The following is a 20,730-nucleotide window of genomic DNA, read 5'->3' as shown; positions in this document are numbered from 1 at the left end:
TGAAGTTGACAGCCGGTGAATACAGACCAGCGATGAGAGCCTCGGCCAGCTGGAGAGGTGGCTGTCCTCATTCTCGGTACCATCTTCATCCGACATCCTGTCAGGTGATGATAAGATTCTTCTTAATCTGACGTTGACTGTTCTCTCCCCAGTCGTTCCTTCTCCTGAGCCACAGGCTTCAGCTAAACCTCAGAGAATTGGCTCCTGTGTCCATGGGAATGTTCTCACAGCTCCATTGTTCCTTCTCCTACACCATGGGCTTCAGCTAAACTTCAGCTAACTTCGCTCCTTTCCCCCTTCTCTTTCTTCTGGGGATAGGACCCCAGGTCTTGTGCGTGCCTAGTGCTCCACTGAGCCACCCCCTTAGTTTGTCTTGAGCAAACACTTTCCCTGACCCCTGCTCTGTCATCTCACAGTCTGCACCACCCGTACGGTTCTAGATGTGCCATATAATCTACTTCACAATCTGCTTCTTGTGTCTTGTCCTTCTCTCCCGCCAGTTCTGGTAGCAGGGACACTGCTTATCACTGATGTGTGACGAACGTCCGTGGCTGCTGTCACATGCTAGGAATCGGTGCGCCTGAAAACTACTGAGCACTTTTATCTGTTCCTCTCCTCCACTGTTTAAGCTGCACACCAACACTCCTACCACACAGAGTTGAGGGAACTGAAGTCCACATGGGTCAAGACGCTCAGGGTCACAGAATTTGACCAGGAGCCAGAGTTCAACGTGACCCAAGTTCAGATGCTGTGTGTTGTCTGCTCTCCCGTGGCATCTGCCACTGCAGGGTATGTTTCTTCATTTATTTGTATGAACATTATCAAATCCTTCAATAAAATTTAAGAACCAGAGGATTTGGGAGGGATTGAAGGATGGTGAATAATACAATCAAGATACGTTGTATAAAACTTTTATTTAAAGCAGCAAAAGATTTAAGAGTCAGAAGCTCTAAAAATTAGCAACAAACCCAGTAATTGTTTCTTCACTTTGAGCTCCCACTCCTGCCTTCTGTCTTCAGAAGCACTTCACAGTTTATGCACTTTCTTCCGAACCTCTGACTATTAGCCAAGTATTTCCATTTCTTCACATCTCCCCTCTTCTGTACTGGAAGAAGACCTTTGCAATCCTCTTCTCTCTCACATGCATGTGCATGTGAACACACACACACACACACACGCACACGTGTGTGCACACTTCTTTCCATTCCCTAGCATCCTAATAGAATTGTTTCGGTTGTATCATAGGCTAGCATATTCGTCTATTTTCCGTTCCTGTGACACAAACATTAGAGGCTGGCTAGCTGATTGGTTTGGGCTTAGTTCTGAAGACTCAGAAGTCCATGAGCATGGCCCCTACAAGGCCCTTGCACAGTTCCAACCATGACACAAAGCAGGAAGGGGATTGGACATACGTGAGAGAGAGCACCTTTCAGTGATGCCCACTCTCCAAAGAAGGGACCTAGACCTGGTAGAAAGGCACGGACACCTCATGACGGATCACCTCTTAAAGGCCCCACAGTTCCACTACGTTGGAAATTTAGTCTTCAACCCATAAGTTCTAGGAACTACATCCAACGCACTGTATCAGTGCTCATGTTACCAGTCCTGGGCTTTGCTCGTGGACGACCACGGACATGGCCTCTGTCTCTCTCCTGCATGACTGTCTGCGCTCTCCGAGTTGTCTTGCTCTCAACTGTGTCTTCGCGGTTGCCACCATAACTGCTTGACTCTGAAAGCTTGGGCTGTGGCCTCAGCCTCCTTTCCTGTTGCAATGATAATGAAACGACTTACAGGAGGAAGGTTCATTTGGCTCACAGCTCAAGGTACAGCTCCTAGTGGGGCGTGGCGTGGCGTGGCGTGGCGTGGCGGGGCGCGGCGCGGCAGAGCTTGGCGGGCATGGCAGCAGGGGCTCCAGCAGCCGCTCACCATGTGTCTGCTGTCAACAGAAGAGAGTGATGAATGCGTGCTGCTACAGTTCCTGCTTTTCGTTTATACAGGCCAGGATTTCCTGCCCACGGGGGGGGGGGGGGGAGGGGTTGTGCCAACCAGAGTGAGTGGACCTTTCCACCCCAATTACTGTAACCCAGATGACCCCACAGGCACGCACAGAGACCCTTCTTCTAGAGGAATCTGCATTTCATCACGTTCACAATTACTACTATCCATCGCAGCCACGTTTACGGCATTTTTTGTTCCTGACGCTTGTAGAACTTTGTATTGAAAATAATTTTCCTTAAGAAATTTGAAGCTGTTTCTCTACCAGTGTTCAGTTATTATTACGTTTTAAACCTTGATTACCCTCCAGTTCTCTGCACTTGTCTCCTGTACTTGTCCTGGGACCAGGGCGTAGCAACATCCTTGTGTTGATTCTGGAGTGCCCCGGGTGCCAACCCTACGTGACTCAGTCCTCACTGCTCACGCACCACATCGAACACACGACCTCGGTTCTGGGAAGCTTCCTTAAATTTCTAATTGTGGATTCCTTCTTTGCTCTTTAGTCCCATTTCATAAAGCTTATTATTCCCCTACCAGATTCTCAGAACTTATCTTCTGTCTCTCGATTCTCTATTTTTAGACCGTGTTTACTTGCCAATCTTTTTATTGCGTTTTCTTTTCATTTTTTCTTTTTTTATTCCCCCCAGACAGGCTTTCTCTGTGTGGCCTTAGCTGTCCTGGAACTCACTCTGTAGTCCAGGCTAGCCTTGAACTCACAGAGATCTGAGATCTGCCTGCCTCTGCCTCCTGAGTGCTGGAATTAAAGGTGTGTTCCCACTACCAGCTGGCTTGAGTTTTTTTTTTTTTTAAAATTCCTATCAAGTCAGAGCACCTGGGAAGTGGCTTAGCCTCTTTTTGCAGGAATTACAGTGGTGGCCTCCTTGACGGAGGGCTTGGGTGGGTCACAGGTTGTACATGGAGAGGGATGTGAGGTAGGTACATACTAAAACAGAACAAGGGAAGCCAAGGGAATGCAACAATTTACAGCTCTAGGTATGGTGGCTTTAAAGAGAATCCTCCTTAGGCTTTGGTATTTTCATACTTGGTCTTGTTTGAGGGGGTTCGGAGGTGTGAGCTAGAAAGAAAGCTATTACTGGGGCGAGCTTTGAGAGTAGATGTTCACTGGGCTCTGTCTGCTGTGTTTGTGTTGGAAGATGTGAGTTCTCAGCCTCCCGCTGCTGTTGCCGCGGCTGTGGCTTGCTGCTGTGTCTCTGCTCCACACCATGGACCCTTCTCCCTCCGGAGCAACAAACCAAAGCAAGCCTTCTCTTCCTTAAGTGGCCTTTGGTCATGGTGCTTTTATCACAGCTATAGAAACACGACTGGCAGAGTAGGTCTAGGAAAAAGAGCACTTAGATATTTCTATAGATTAAAGACCATATCAGGTCTCAGTCCTAGAGAGCAGATTTAGGTAGAAGTGAATTCAGACAACCCTAACCTCAAACAGAATCCCAGTGGATCAGTAGCTGATACTCTCCCAGGTATGCCATTAAGATCTTAACTGGAAAATTTGTAGTTGTAGATGTATGAGTGGGATAAACCCTATTTAACACACGCAACACATTTCCTACTTTTATCAAGAGATACATATGTATATATACATATATATGTGATTTATATAATATTCTTAATACTATACATACCTGTGCATATATTGTTCACACAGTCCTAGTAAAATACAGTGGCTCACTAAAGCGACATAGCTTCCAATAAACTGGTCTGCTAGCCTCAAGGAAGTAGCTTGTTCAGTGTTTACGCATGTGACTGAATTTTGTAAGCATCCTGTGTCCTGAACTTTGCGATGCTGAAACTGCTCTCTAGCAGGTCATTTAGCATGTAGCAGAGACGTGAAGAAAGGCAGATGTTAGTTCCTGAGGGGGAGCCTCCCCACTGGGACTCCTGCCAGTGTGAGCCTGACGGAGCATGTCTCAGCCCTACTTTCCTTCTCTTTCCTAAAGCCCCTGGGATTTGGACCGTGTACTTCTGCCCTGGCTTCCTTCTTCCCAGGACTGGTAGCATACTGTCTTCACGTCTTCCTTTTCTCTCACTGTCGCTAAAGCCTCAGGTCTTCAAGGCTTTTACTGCTGATCCCTTCCTGTCTTGGGGATCATCCTGCCCAGCCCATTTCTAATAAATTCCCTGGCTCATCTCTAGTAGGAAGATGAATGAGCAGCGTGTGGGTTCATGTCGACTAAATGAATGAAGATGTTTCTGATGTTTATAATGCCTACATGGTTCCTGAAGTCCTTCCAGAGGCTTTGACTGTTCCACATTTCCTTAGTCTCTTTGACTTTAGCTCTTGGAACTCCTGTTGCTGTCTGGCCAATGCCTTGCTGTTCTTTCAGGTTTGCGATAGTATGTTCTTTTGTGTGGGGCTCCTCACACTTGAAGGTGCACAAGAATTACCTGGAAGAACTGCTGGAGCCACAGAGCCATTGGTCCCACCTCAGGAGTTCTACATCTAGAAGGTCCAGGTGATAGTGACACTTTTGGGCCACAGAGTGAAACAAGACCTGACCACTGGGCAGCTGCTCTTCTGGCAGACAGACTGGTGCTTCCTGACCTCCCTGGGAGCCACAGTTTAGACCTATGCTTCCTGGAGTTCAGATGGCTCCAGCGGTCTGCTTGTGGTTTGTCTTTTCTCTTCAACAGTACAACCAGAACTTTGAGTTGATTTCCTTAAGAAAAAAAAAAAAGAGTTGAGATTGTAAGGGTTCAGTGGGTAAAGATGCTTGCTGCCCAAGTCTGGTGACCTGAGTTCAAACCTTGGACACACATAAAGGTGGGTGGAGAGAACAGACTACACAAAGTTGTCCTCCAACCTTCACATGTGTGTTGTGACATATACACACGCACACACACACATGCACACACAAACTTTTTAGAAAGATGGAGAGGAATGAGGAGAAGAAGAAAAGTATTTGTTTCAGGAAAATGCAGTCTGTGCACGTAACAGGCTAGAGACAATCACGTATATATGCCACTGTATGCTCACAAAAGCCTGTGGTGTCCCTATGGACCGTCTTATTGTGCAGGCATGTTCAGTAACGAACCCAGCAGTGATTAGGGAATGAGGGTTTATGCTTCTTGCTGAAAACTGCTGCTGCCTGCTCCAACACCGCTTGCCTTGTATGAATCTCCCTAAAAGGTTCTTGTCTGGTTCTGAGAAATTCTTCCAAGGAGAACATTAACTGATAGGCCCGACACCTAATGAGCAACCTCAATTTTCCTTATTCAGACTCAGAAGCTCACTGTCTTCCTAGAGCCTGCAGGACTCCCTCAACTGCCCTCTGCCCCAGGACAAGTACTCTGCAGAAACACACATTAGCAATGTCAGAAATAGCTCACAGCAAAGAGGTTCAGACAGCGTCTGCGGACAGAAGGGGTAGCAGCCCTAAGGAAAATCGGGCAGCAAGATCAATGCAATGGAGCAGTAATATTTCCTTGTTGGAATTCTTTATTTCTCTTATATTACATGGCCCTACAAGGATAAATATACATTTGTATATAAAATGTAAGTGCATATAATTGCTATTATTATTTTGATATGAAAGCAATACTAAGAGATATAATTGCAACTATTTAAGACTGGCGTGAGTCACAGTTCATTTTGGCCTTGTGGGTCCTGATACAGTAAACGCTGGGTTTTAGTTTCCGAACCTTATGAGGCAGCTGTGGGCTGGGAAGGTCTCTTTCCCAGCTTATTTGACTGCCAGGAAGTCTGCATTTTCAGTGCAGGGAGTAGGTTAGTCCTTAAGTACTCTGACTAGAGATGTTATCTCGTTCTCTCGCTCTGCCAAGTGTTCCTCCCCACCCCCGTCCCTGCCTCAACTGCCACAGTTCTGGGGAAGACAGTGGTGATAACTTAGGAGGCCAAGGCCTGGGTTCTCCTGACCCTAGCTACACCAATGTTGGCTACAGGAACTTGAACAAGCCGCTCCTGTTCATTGGTTCTTAGATGAGAGACTTATATGGAATTTTTTTAAATATAAAATTTTATGAAACCAAAATTATTATGTGGAAATTTAAATTTCATTTTGAATGAGTGACCTACCTAAACTCCTTGATGATTTTCACCTAACTGCTTAAAAGAATTTTTCTTAGGGTGTTGGCAGTTTGTCAACACTGCAAACTCAAAGGAAAATTAGAACAAGCTTTTTAGGCAATTAACTGGATGCTGAAGCCTGTCCCTTAATTATTAAGTGTTTGAGAAGAGTAACAAAATGATGGACAAATTGGTTCTTTTCTTTCTCACTTAAGAACTTTGATTTCAGCCTGTGAAAACTTTGCCATTTGTCAGTGGCAAGAAAGAGATCAATGTCCTCATGCAATTTTGTCAAGTCAAAACTGAAGGCCCTGGGGAGTCAGACCACAGACAGCTTGGTGACTCAGGGGTTCCTTCAAGTCCCACATCCTGAAGAGATTCTGCAGAGGAAAGCAAGGAGCTCTGGAAGTGGGGTGGGGACGTTTGGGAAAGGCAGAGCTGCTCAGGGAAACCACGTGTCTGGCATCTGTACACCCATGAGCTCAGACAAGCCCTTAGGAGCGTTCCTCTTCCTCAGCCACTCCAAACATGGTTATCCAACACAAGTTCACCATTGGAAGTGGGGCTTTCAGATCTGCGTGGTATGCATGGCCGGGGATCCCTGACGCCCAGGCACACACAGCACGCTTTGAGCTCCTCACATTCTGTCCTCCTAATGGAGAACAACATGGCCAGCTCTATGGGACAACCGTAAGGAACCTACAACGGCTAATAGCCAGGAGAGGTTGTGTGCTCTCTGGTGTGTGTCTCCATTAACTGCACCTCAGAGCATCTCATTCTGGCACACATGATTGCTACAAGACCTAGTGAAGTCTTTTTCTAGAGGTCTAATCCACAGGCAACCAGAGTCCTTACTCAACATCTCTGGGCTAGGACAGAGGTTTGTGGGTGGAAGCATGGACATCTGGCCGAATCGGGAGGATGCTCTTCTAGGAGGACTGCTTGTTTCAGGTACCCGGTTTTGTGTACGATCCAGGGCCAGGGCCATTGATCAGTGCATAGTCTAGAAGACTAGTGGACGGCTGAGGGTGTGGCTCCTACAGCAGCATCGCTCATGGCTGTAAACAGCACCGCGGAATTGAAGGTGGGGGAGGGAGGAGTGGGAGATCAGGAATTGAAGGTGGGGGAGGGAGGAATGGGGGATCAGGAATTTAAGGTCATCCTCAGCTATACAAGCTATACAAGATCAAATAGAGAGCAGGGAATATCGTGGCCAAAGAAGGAGGAGGGGCAGCACAGGCTGGTGCTGCTCTGCTCATCTTGTTTGGGTCATACTGACTCAGTGCAGCCCTCTTAGTGTAAGATGTCTCCGTCGGTTCATGGTGATGCTGTGGGGGCAATGTGCGGAACTTTTAGTGGGTGGGGTCTTGCTGTAGGCCTCTGGGGTGGGCCTTGACACTTTCTAGTCTTGTCCTGCCTTCTGTCCTCGTTTGTTCCCTGACTGCTGAAGGAGTGCAAGCAGCCATCTTACACTCATGCCACCCGTGCCTTCCTTGGCACAATTGGTTGTACCCTCTCAGACCGGAAACTGGTTAAACCTTCTGCCCTTAACTTGTTTCTTATCGGGTACGTCTTCTTGATCACAACAACAAAAGTAACAAACACACTTATGTGTGTGTGTTGGGTAGCTGAACATCTAAAGGCTGCTTTTTTCTGATTTTTTTTATTGGTTTATTTACTTTTATTTTGTGTGCATTGGTGTTTTACTGACATGCATGTTTGTATGAGGATGTCGGGTTGCCTGGAACTGGAGTTACAGGCAGTTGTGAGCTGCCATGTGGGTGCTGGGAGCTGAACCCCAGTCCTCTGGAAGAACATTCAGTGCTCTTAACCACTGAGCCATCTCTCCAGCCCCTGGAGGCTGCTTTTAAAGCTCATATCAGTCTCATGCATCATATTTAACCATCCAAAACATGCAAACTAAGCGTTTCTACTGTAGTCACTGAAGTAGGAATATCACCATCATCTTAAATTTTGGATATTTTTCTTCTCTGAAGTCTGGGATGTGACTCACTGGTACAGCACTTATAGGAGGCTGTACCCAAACAGGAAAGAAGGGAGAAATAAAAGAGATGCTTTCCTCACCTGAATAGCAAAACCTTCATTTATTAAATCACCTTCACTTCCCTCCACTCTTCCCATGCTTCTCTATAGCCCCAGCTAACTGCTGTCTACACATTGTCTTTAGAGCAACTTTCTGTTCAGAACACTGCATATACGTGGAAGACGCCCCATTTTGGTTGGCTTCCCTCACTGACAGGGCTGTAGAACACTGGGTTTCTCTGGAGAATTTACTCACTTGTTAAGACTTCTGTTTGTATGTGTTTTATTACTGAATTACCTTTCTCACTTACAGAGTTTATCATATACAAAGTATATTATAAATGTAAAGTATAATATAACACACACACACACACTGTCCAGGCTAAGAAAATGTTGTTGTACCTGTTTTGGCAGCACAGGTACTAAAATTGGAACAATTCAGAGAAGGTTAGCATGGCTCCAGTGTGAGGATGACATAGAAATTCATGGAATATCCCATGTTCTACTTTTAAACTTTGCTTTGGGAGGACAACAGCGATGAAGTGAGTGCAGCCGTGACAGGTTGGTCTGGAGTGGCCCGGGACAGTCAAGGCGTGGGAAGCTTGGTTCTATGGAAGGGCGATGGACGGTTCTTTTGAAGGATGGAATTTTTGAACCCTGAAAATGAAGCTTATTTTTAGAGATTAAACACTTTTAGATTCTTATTACATTAAAACATATTGCATTTGAAATGTATCTGTTAAACCTTACATACTGAAACTGTGATAGATTTTGTGAAATATAAAGATTTCTCTTACCTGGTGAAGGTCAACCACTGTTTATGACTTGGAGCAATTGTATAGTTTGCTGTTAGAAATTTTGCTTTGGACATTGGGAAGTGGGCTGTTATCTAGCATAAAGTTCTTAGGATGCATTGGTAAAAAGTCACCTCATTTCATTAAAAGTTGATTTCACAGCAAAAAGAGAAAGACAATGTGCATTCAACCAACAATTACAGGAATCTTTAGTTTGTCCTTTTCCTGACAAGGTTTAGTTCATTTAGCATTAAGAATTGGCTCTTTCTTTGATGGGTGCTTGTCATCAGCATCATTTGTGGAAAAGGCAGGCGATTCTTTATATTCAGGTCCCATGGCCTGCTGTAAATTTGTTTTTAGATTCATGTTTTGTTTGATGTATGTAAGCATGTTGTCTGCAGGCATGTGTATTTGTGCACCATGTGCATGCCTCATGCCTGAGGTTAGAGGAGGGGGTCAGATCTTTCGGAAGTGGAGCTGAAGAGAACTGTGAGCCTTCATAAGGTGCTGGTGGCTGAATGGGGTTCTCTGCAAGAGTAGCAAGTCCCCTTAACACTGAGCCCCTTCTCCAGGTCCCATCATGGGTGTTGGTGGCTGAATGGGGTTCTCTGCAAGAGTTGCAAGTCCTCCTAACACTGAGCCACCTCTCCAGGTCCCATTGCCTGCTCTAAAAATCCAGAACAATAATGATGAAAAAAACTAAAGTTACTTATGCATTTGCTTGTTTCATCTCTGTTTTCTTTTCCTTTTTAAAATTCAATTTAATTGAACTTGTTGTTTAGAGGTTAAATGGAGGGTGAGACCAATTAGCTGAATATTTTGGCTTTTTGGATTCTATAAAGACAGGCCTTAGAGTACCTTAGGGAAAGCAACCTGACAACCGTCAATGAAAGAATAAATAAATAAACAAATCACTAAAACTGCCAGGCGGTGGTGGCACACTCCTTTAATCCTGGCACTTGGGAAGCAGAGGCAGGCAGATGTCAATGAGTTCAACTCTAGCCTGGTCTACAGAGTGAATTCCAGGACAGCCAGGGCTACACAGAGAAACATTGTTTGACACTACCCACACTGAACAAACAAACAAAAACCCAAATAAAAAACCCTCGGTCTTTTTCCTGTGGGATTTCTAAGACTGGTGCTCCCTTCAGCTTCCCATCTTCTGAGTGAATCTGGGTTCTCATGCGGCAGATGACTCTGAAGCAAGGCTCATCTTTCTCTGTGGGTGTGGGCAGGAAGCTGGGATTAGGAGCTGGGCCTCTGCCACGGGCATGGGCGGGAAGCTGAGACTAGGAGCTGGGCCTCTGCCATGGGCATGGGCGGGAAACTGGGACTAGGAGCTGGGCCTCTGCCATGGGCATGGGCGGGAAGCTGGGACTACGAGCTGGGCCTCAGATTCAATAACCAGGATGCTTGACGGCCTACTCAAACTAAGACAGGTTCAGGAAAACAAACTTACCATTGAGCTGAATGACTCTCGCGGTGACAAACATGACTATTACATGAAGGGAACTTATCAAGTTCTTAGCTTGAAAGTGCCAAGTCAGTGCCCGTGCGACCACTCTCATGGAGTGGTCCTAGATGCGTGGCTAAGCACCAGAAGATAGGAGAGGTAGAAAGCCACCGTCCCTTGGGACGGATCTCAGTTAGTGCACAGAGCTTTATATCCTTGAGAGATAAACCCTTATTAGCAAGAGAAGCTGGACTCGGGTGGCTGGGGTGGGGTGAGGCTCAGCACACAGGAAACATTGCTGACATGGGACGCTCATTTCCGGCAGAGGGAAGGCTAGCTGGGGTGGGGAATCTCTTTTCGTAAGTACGTTAGGGAAAATGCTGCTTTTTCGTGCATGTAAATAAGAATTCTCACCAGGGATAGCAAATGTGCCGCTGTGGGTTGTCCTTGGTGAACTCTGGCAAGTGATCTTGTTCTGTTGACGCATGCTAAGTATAAGCTGATGGATGTGAGAGATGCACATGAGCCAGGACAGGCAGAAGAGACCATGTGCTCCGACACAGACTGATTTTTAATCTCTCTGAATTTCCTAACGGACCTTTTCATTCTTCTGAAGATTACTTGGAAACTGACCACTTTGTTCCACGTGAAAGTTTAGTTGATTTCCTCTCTCATGACTTCAGGGCTCTCACGACTCCAGCATCTCTCCTGAACGCTCTTGATTTCTCAGCCCACTGAGTCTTCTGTCTAATTTGTTCACGTTGTCATACATACAAGTCCGCTGCCAGATGCTGACTCGCACAAGGTCCTGGGAACCAATCTCTCTGGTCATGACCTCTTTATTAGCTGTGTGGACAATTTCCTTTCATACTCTGGTCTAATGAACCTTACTGCTTCCTGACTTTATGACCTCCTCAGCCCTTGCCCCCACCATTCCTGTCCTACACTCAGACTGCTTATCTAGCTGGAATTGATTTGATTTCTCTCTCCCTTCCCCCTGTCCTATGGGAGAGCTCAAGCCTAGCCTCCCTTAAGGAGCATTAATAAATGTAGTTTATGCAGTGGAATCCTTGGATAATTCAGGCTTGACCCTGTCACATGCTTTTTAAACAAGACTTGCTTTGCATGGTTTAGAATTGAGGATCCACCATGCTGTTCACATTCTAGGACTGTGGATTATGCTAAAGATGTGGGACACAGAGCTGACATATATGGCACGCTTCCTGTGTTCAAAGTAAAAGTGGGGAAGAGCCAGGATGTTCTGTAGTGAGTGTGGACTACACCAATTCTTATCTCTCACCCTGAGATGAATCAAAGGTGAGAAAAACCAAAGGAAATCACAGGAGGACAGTGCATTGTGTTTTTTACTGAAATACCGTGTGAACTCTTGTCTGGGTACCATATGAACACCCCTAACACACCTTTTATATTGCAGCCTGATTTCTAGATGCTTTTGAGCCCACTCCATTTAGCCAAGCACACAACTTACTTTTCTTTTAAACTGTTGGTACTTCCTTGGATTATGCCCTGTTTTTTGTTTTTTTTTTTTCTTTTTCTTTTTGTGATTGATTACGATTTATCTTGGCAGTGGTAGGAAGCTCGTTGTTATAGACTGGTTTTTTTCTTTTAGTAGTTCAGACAGTGAAGAATGACTTTCTAATGCTGCTAAGTATTCTAGGCACTGGGGTAGGGAGAGAAAGGCAGATTATTTAGCTCTAGACATGCAGAGTGCAGAGGCAGGAAAAAGGAAGGCGGTTTCCAATTTCATAAAGAAAATTTGGACAGCGTTTGAGCAGGGAATAAGAAAAATACCCAAATGTAATTTTATAGCCAACTTCCCATGTCTTCATGTCTGCAGGATAACTTAAGATCTTCTAGGTCCCTTGCCATTCAGTTTGCTGATGGTCCAAGAGAAATAGGGGGAGGGCTGGGAAAATTTCTCTAGATGGTTGGGATGTACAAGGTTTGAGGTGCCTTTTAAAATTGAAGCCTAAATGTAAAATATCAATCATGGTTTGTTTCTAAAATGATCTTTCTGGGTAAATAAAACAGAAAAATCCCAAACAGAATTTCTGCTTCTGCATATATGTGATAATATTACCAAAGTCGTGGTTCCGGGACCAGTGAATGGGCCCAGTAGGCAATCCAATGGAGATAAATATGGCCATTCAATTTTATTGATGGAAAAGTGATCTACGTTCAGTAAAGATTGTACTTCAACTCTGAATTTTGTTCTTTCTCTGGGCTTGTGATCTGACGTATGTTCTTCCACTAGGATGCCAGAGGTGAAGTCCAGTTCCTAGACGGTCATCAGCTCATGACAGGAGACAACCAATGCTCTGAGCTGCACTGTTAGCAGCAGGTGAAACATTTTGACTTGCCTTGTTCTCAGCTTATAACAGGTTTAGCTGAATAAACCTTCCTACACGTTAAAGAGAGTCGATTGATACTCCCATCTTGTCAACTCTTGGTCTTAGAATCACCCTTCCTGACACCCCTGACCAAGAGAAAAGAGCAAGATAGCAGTGAGTAGGGAGAATCAAGACAGTTGTCTTGACCCATTGAGACTGAGAAGAGGATGTTTGCCAAAGTGCCTGGGGGCGTGTCTTCTGCTGTCCCCCTTACTTCCCGGAGCCAGAGTGTTAGCATCTCCACGCACTTTCCTCCCCATGATAAGACTCCTAATATTAGGCCTATTCTAATACTACAGGCTCCAAGCTGATGGTGCCCTTGTTGTCCTGAGGACCCAGGACACAAATTATGAGGAGTAAAAATCTGGGTGTTCCATGAAAAACAGAAAAAGCCAAATAACTAAAAGGAAGACATGAGTGTTCCTATGGGGTTGAGGATTTTATTATGGATATAAGGGAAAAAAACTGGTAGAGGCAGAGCTAGCTGGGAGAATTCAGAGTGGACATGGCCAGAAGGCTGAGCTAGGCCCCGTGAGGAGAGGGAAGGAGGGACAGGAGCTAAGAGGCCAGGAGGCAGAGGCCTTAAGGGGGATGGGGGCAAGGGGGTGCGTAGCCAAAGTGACTGGTTTACACAGGAAAGAAAGCTGAGGGAAGGGCAGCTCAACCCCTGGAGAAGTTTAGCGGAGAGGGCTGCGAAGGACAGCCAGGAAGAGCCCGCAGCAGGTGGGGACTGAGGGATGCTAAGAGAACCTGGGGCCTTCGTCAGTTTTGGTGTTGGTAGCCTCCACAGATGTCTGTCCCAGGTCTGAGACCTAACAACGCTGTCAGCTAAAAATGAAATTTGAGGCTCTATATGTAGCTGCTATTTTACTCTTCTGCTCTTTGGGGAGCCCGCCACTCTGCTTCCAAATAAATCACACTTGGAGTCTTAGTCATACACTGAATGCCCAGCCTTAACTTGGCTTGTTTCCTGCCAGTTTTTCTTGAGTGACCCCATTTATCCTTTGTCTCTGGGCTTTTATCTCTCTCTGTTCCTGTACACCTTTCTTTTCTTCTTTCTCTGTAGCTTGTGGTGTAGCTGTGTGACTGGGTGGTTGGGTGGCTAGCGCCTGAAGTCTTCCTTTCCTCTTCATTCTCTAGATCCTTGATCCTTCCATTTTCCTCTTTTTCTCTTCCTATTTATTCTCTCTGCCTGTGAGAGCTGCCTATCCTTTCTCCTGTCTTGCTATTGGCCGCTCAGCTCTTTATTAGATCAGGTGTTTTAGACAGGCAAAGTAACACAGCTTCACAGAGTTAAACAAATGCAACATAAAAGAATGCAACACATTGTATCATCATTAAACAGATCTTGCACAGAATAAACAAATGTACACATCTTAAAATAATATTCCACAGCATATATGGAAGTAGGGTTAGATGAAGCATGCACTTTAGTGTGAGACCCTTAACTACATACTGCTCTGTTCCCAGGTCACTGATAGGAAAGCAGAGAAATCTGAATGACCCCTGCCTGTTAGAGTCCTGTGAGGAGTCTCTAATTACATGCACTTGGAGCTTCCAGTAAGGAAGAAGCAATCAGTGTTAGATACAAAGGATCAATCATGAGAAAAGTTCCTGACGTGAAGACAGGAGCCAGCCTACCATCCACAACAAAATCAAGGAAACAGTTCATTGCAAGGGGGCATAAAAATGCACACAAATATGCAGACACACACACACACACGCACACACACACGCACACACACACACACACACACACACCCCACGAAATGGCTATTCTTAGATGAGAAATAATATATACATTAGTGAAAAGAAGCCTTTGAGAAGCATGTAATGAGGAACTAAAGCCTTAGTGGACTGGTGCTCATGGGAACATTAATGGCAGATGGAAACAGTTCATGGAAAGCTAGGAGACAATTTGAGAACTTGTAGTGAGAAGGAAGAGCATGAGAGAGAGGGTGGGAAATAGTCAGCAGAAGTCAAAGGCGCAGATAATAGGCATCTCAGAGAGAGAACTCAGGAAACGGAGTAGGAGCACCTTGAAGGAATTATACAAAGGATTATCAGTACCAAAGGACACGACTTTACAGTTGTAAAGGTCACCAAGTACGTAACACGATGTTTGGAAAAAAGACCAGTCCCAAATCTTTTTGAACTTTGTGAAATGTCAGAAATTCAGACATAAAGAGGAGATCTTAACCACTTCCACAGAAAAAGCAACAGAAGCAAATGACACATGGCACTGACACCGGCAATGGCGGTCAGTTCCCCACCTGTAAGACAGGAAGCTTGAGGCACTGGGACAAGGCTTCAGATTTCAGAGATGCCAGTAACGCCAGAAACAAGCAGTCTATTGAAAAACTAGAATGCAGCTATTTTCAAATAGACAGAGATTGACTGTGTGTGTGTGTATCTGTGCTATATGTGTACTTGGCCGTGTGTGTTGTGGAAGCCAGAAGTCAACCTCAGTGTCAGCAGACAGGTTCAGGGAATAGTCAGTCTTTGTGTGTGTTGGACATGCAAACAAGTGTGCATGTTCACATATATGTAAAACATGTTAGGTATCTTTCTTGATCACTCTCTACTTTACTTACTGAGGCAGGCTCTAACGTGAAGCTTGCCAATCTACCATTTCCTCTAGCTAGCTTTTCCAGGAGATCAAATGCCCCCACTTCCTGAGTGCTGGGCTCACAGGTACGCTGTTAAGCCTGCCTAGCTTTCACGTGGATTCCCGTGATCCAAACTGCAGTTCACACTGTGAATAGCAAGAACTTTACCCAAGAGCCATTTCTCCACCCTCCATTGTTTCTTTCCACAGGGTCTCTCTCTGGCCTGACACTTGTAGTTTGACTACGCAGACCAACAATACAGACGTTCACCCCCATTTGTTGAAATGAAAATTCTTAGATTCCATACCTAAGGAACCAAAATCTTTGAGGGTGAACTGAAGATTCTGCATTCTAACAAACTCCTTTGGGAACTCTAGTGCACTGTGAAATTTGAGGAACACTTTTCTAAATGTGTGTCAGGAGAAAAACGCCATCAAAATGTCACAGCACCTGAATACCTGCTTGAGAGAATAAGGCTTTACTGCTTAGACTCTGAACAGAACTTTGTTACACAGAACTGGGTTCCTCAAAAGGACCAGAGTCCAGCATAAATGATTAATGTTGGGAAAAAAGGTACTCAGAATGATGGTGACAGTCACAGCAGAGATGACTGAGAGGCACAAGAACAAAGCCTAGCATGAGATGAGATTCTGATATAATTCTGAGGAGGTATGGAGAAAGATCTTGACTCAACTGATACCCCCACTCCCCGGGTGTGAGCATGTCTTGAAAGTGCATGTATGTGCACATGTGCCTGAGGTCAACCTCAAGTATCATTTCACCTCCCAGGTGTATGCATGTTCAAGGAGGTACATGTATATGTACACGTGCCCAAGGTCAACCTTGTATTTCATTTCTTAGGAGCCACCTCCCTTGTCTCCACCTAATACCTGGGACTCAATGCTAGGCAGGCTGGGTGGCCAATGTTCCCCAGGGATCCCTCTGCCTCTATCTCTCCAACACTGGATTACAAATGCATGCCACCATGCCCGGCTCATTACATGAGTTCTGGGGAAACAAACTCAGGTCCTCACGCTTGTGTGACAAGCGCTTTCCCAACTCAGCTGTGGTCCTAGTCCTGGTGTGTGGACTTTTGAGAGTAAAAGGGTTTTGAGGTGGCATAAGGATGAGGTCCCTCTTCACCTGTGACACCGTGTGGAGGCTTACTGTAAGCGTTCCAATACTTTCCAGTGGTACTTTGGTTGGTGCTGGTCTTTTTCTGAATGTGACATGGTGTCAGGAGTGATTTACAAGGACAGAGGTGGGGTTTTGTTCTACGTTTTGACTATTGTATATTGTGTAGTTAGTGGTGGCCATTTGGACTGCTTCTTTGGTGGGGTAGGTATGAGGTAGGCTGATGTTGCTCTTCGTTTAAAGGATTGTGTCAGAACACAGAATACAGTTGGCTCTTTGCGTCATGATCACAGTTGGCTCAACTGACACAAGGTTGTTAATACACACTGCACATATTTTCACTTCTCACTTAATAATCTGCCTTTCTGGTTTTATTCCCTCTCTCCTTCTCTCTTAGCCTCCCACAGACATACTTCTGTGCACATGTTTTGGATCTTATCTGCCTGAGAAACTTCACCACCTTTGACATCTCCAATTTATATAATTCTTTATTCTCTGTTCTCATTATTCCAGAACCTTCCTCCCAGAACATCAGGGTCTTAGTAAATTCTACTGGGTCTTCCTCCAAGTTGTATACTCAACCTACTTATTATTCTACTAAGCATGCAAAAAATAAATGGAAGTAAGCAAAGGCTCCATCTAATGCAGTACAGATAGCTACCATTTCTGTTTTTTATTTTGTTGAAAATATGTTCTTTTGCAATGTATTCTGATTGCAGATTTTTTATCTCTCCCTACTCCTCCCAGTTCCTCTCCACCTCCCCTGCTATCCAGATCCACACCCTTTATGTCTTTCCTTAGAAAGCAAATAGGCATTTAAGTAATAATGATGACGATGATAATGATCATGATAAATAATAGAATAAGATAAAGCAAAACCAAGCAAATTGAAACAGGCAAAACAAACAGGAAGAAGAAAAAGACGTGAGAAACATATCTAGATGCAGAGACACAGACATTTGCACACACAGGAAATCCCATACAAACACAAAAGAAGGTATAATATGAACACACAAGACCTGTAAGATAATTTCTTGAATTAGACTTTTTTTTCTGTTTTAGGCATGGACACCTTGAGTGTCAGCATCTCCATTGAAAATGCCCGTAAGTAGTTGCTTTACAAAATGAAAACTACCCAACGTGACATTAGCTTAATAAATTAGCTTATGATTCTGATGTTCACCTGTTTCAGTTTGATCCATTTCAGTCTTTTCTGGGATCTGCCATGAAGCTATGGATCTTGCCTAGGCCAGAAGAGCCTAAAAAGGCCCTACTCTCATATTTGATAGGCCAGGGCCTCTTTGGGTGAGTTTCTCACGCTGAGCCCACAGTCGTGAGCTTCTTGATGTGAGAGCAGAAATGATGGCACGGTCTCTGGAAGCCAGCTAGGAAATCACGGAAATCTCACGTCCATGGACTCAGACTGCTCACAAGGCCATCCCACATTCAAGGGAAGAAGAAATGCACTCAACCACCAGATGCGGAAATGACCTAGTCACACTGTAACCTGGCAGCACACAGGAATGAGGAGACTGTTGTGGTTGTCCGAACCAGCTGTCTGTATGCCTCCAATCACCTAACCTCTTTAGCAAAACATTTTTCTGAATTACTTTATGTATTTATGTTTATATGTGTGTGTATGCACACACACGTACCTATGGATGTATGTATGCATGTACATAAATATGTGTAAAAATATGGTAAAACCCAGCAGTGTGTCTGCATGCACTCACAGTGGTCTTATAGTAATGAAATCATTCACAATTATGTTGTAAACATAGTGACGTCTGGATGGGAGTTGTTTCTGGTTGTCTATTATTTTCTCTAAAGTCACTTGTAAAAGAGTCCATGCAATACATATTTCTTAGAAGATGGGTAGCTCCTAAATATGGGATACATTTTGTTCGGATAAGAAATGTGTGATCTCTCACTTGCTCCACTGACTTTGGCTGCTTTTTGTCCTTGTCTGTTCTTGTTGCTGCAGACGGACTTAGCTCCCGCTGCAGAATTAGTTTTCCCTCTCGGTTTTAGCTTTTGTATTGTGCGTTTATTTACTGCAAGCCCCTTCTATCATTTTTGAAACTGGATAAGATGCAATCAAAATATTTAACAATACAGTAATATGATTCTAGAGAGTTGGCTCAGTGGGTATAAGTATGCATGACTCTTGGGGAAGACCAGGGTTTTGTTTCCAACACTTACAACCACCTACAACTACAGGTCCCAGGACACTGACTCCTCTGGATTCCATAGACACTTCCACTCATGTGCCCATACATACCCTAGTCCACATTAAAAAATAAACATAAAATACACTAAAAAGCCTATTGTAGTACAAGATGGATTTTCACTTTAGAAAATAACATTAGTCTACTCCAAGCGGACAAAAGGACCAAATGTTGGGACTGTTCCACTTTAATAATATGTGCAGCATTAGCTTATGCAATCAAATGGTTAAAATTGTGGAGGGAGATCCCTAGAGAGCCACTGGGCTCAAATGGATTAATATGCTCTTTTTTTCTCACACATTACGATCAACCATTGAGAAGATTCACAGTGACTCATCCTTAAAAAATCAAAAAGTCACAGATTTAATGTCTCCATTTTCACCTGCTCTTCCATTTTACCTTCTTCAGACTCAGAAGGTTTTTTTTTTCATTGGGAAGTCATTAACTTGGTTATTGGCTAATGGGAGATTAATGAATGAAACATGGGCCATTCTTAGCTAAATCTACCAGCTTCCTGCTTTGGGTGCCATTACTTTTGGTTAAGTTTCTGAATCCTTAACTCCTGATGCACATCCTTCACACAAAATATTTTTTTTCTCTACAAAATAATTCAAATTCAATTTTCCCACATACTTCTGCACAAATATTTAAGCTTACATCTGTTTTGTGTCTTTTAGCCTGGAAATACACAGAGTTGAGATGGCCGTGGGGCTCTGCCACGTGGTTGTTCAATCACGGGAGATGCTCTCCTTGCCCACTCCTGTAGCCCAGACACAGTCACCTTCTCAGGGGATGCTCGCCTTGCTGACTCCTGTAGCCTGAGCACAGTCACCTTCTCAGGGGATGCTCGCCTTGCTGACTCCTGTAGCCCAGACACAGTCACCTTCTCAGGGGATGCTGGCCTTGCCCACTCCTGTAGCCCGAGCACAGCCACCTTCTCAGGGGATGCTCGCCTTGCTGACTCCTGTAGCTCAGCAGCCCCTGCCATGAAGACAGAGGCTGAAATAGAGGTTGTTCTGCTCACTGAGCTTTCTGACGGGTGTTCGAGAAGTCTGTCTACTGCTATATATGATCCACATTGTTCCATGATTAGGATCTAACTTCCCAGCTCATAAACAGATTGAAGCAACCAAGCAGATGAAGGTAGTGAGTTGCTTAAGGGTCTTTCTCCAAAAAGTGGCAATTTGACAAGCCAGCAATGATAGACCCAGAAGAAACAGAGAGAGCAGACTCACAATTCAAAAGCACAGCAGTTTCAGGCACATGAGTGCGGTCGCTGATGAGCTAATGATGAGCTGAGTCCAAGAACAGCTTCCAGAGCTTATACAAGGTGCAGCATGTACCACTCATTAATACAGCCCCAGCTTGCCAGGAAAAGCTTACATTGCATCCAAATGGTCAATTTTAAAGGCATGTTAAGATTTCCAGCAGATTGTTGTTATTGCTTTTAATCTTATTAGTGTCTGCTCCTTAAAGGTTTAAGTTCAATTAATGGGAACATTTATTATGCTGTATGAGTCACTGACCGTCCTTTGTATGTGTTTTTATGGCACATGTAATACATACCAGGCACCAACTAGGAGTTGTGTCCACAACAGCGAATCAAACAAATATTAGTGCCCCCTGAGGGCTTGAACTGCACTGGAATGATGGGCCTATTAAGCACAACATTAGAAAAAAGAAAAGGAATACATATGAGTCCAACTTGAATAAAGGCTATGAGAGTGGGGTGTGATGTGGAACCCCAAGAATGGGTGTGATGGGTAGAGGGATGGCAGATCATTGAGAATTTCCAGACGGCGCCACAGAACTCCTAAAAAAAACCTGATTGGAGGCAGTAATAAGAAGCGGGGAGGAGAAAGGGGGTGAGAGAGAGAAAATGGGGTGGGGTGAGGTAGAGAGGGTGTGAGAGAGAGTGAGGGAGAGAGGGTGGGAGAGAGGGTGAGGGAGAGAGGGTGAGGGAGCCTGTGTTTACAGCAGAGGAAAAGAGCAAAAGCTTTGAGGCAGTTTGCTATCAC

General features: G+C 44.7%; 1 long non-coding RNA gene and 1 other non-coding gene across 2 annotated transcripts; both read left to right on the top strand.

Moving 5' to 3' along the window:
- Positions 1 to 6,610: 6,610 nt before the first annotated feature.
- LOC146890326 (uncharacterized) lies at positions 6,611 to 18,281 on the top strand. Its single transcript, XR_014998991.2, has 3 exons — positions 6,611 to 6,991; positions 12,606 to 12,692; positions 17,547 to 18,281. It is a non-coding gene; the product is annotated as an uncharacterized LOC146890326 (long non-coding RNA).
- On the top strand, positions 8,482 to 8,588 carry LOC125410646 (U6 spliceosomal RNA). Its single transcript, XR_007235156.2, has one exon. It is a non-coding gene; the product is annotated as a U6 spliceosomal RNA (small nuclear RNA).
- Positions 18,282 to 20,730: the final 2,449 nt, after the last annotated feature.

This window comes from Myodes glareolus, chromosome 22 (assembly GCF_982192425.1).
Source record: "Myodes glareolus chromosome 22, mMyoGla1.1, whole genome shotgun sequence".
Taxonomy (NCBI): Eukaryota; Metazoa; Chordata; class Mammalia; order Rodentia; family Cricetidae; genus Myodes; species Myodes glareolus.
Note: the sequence above shows the minus strand (reverse complement) of the source record. Positions and strands in the feature narration are given on the sequence as shown.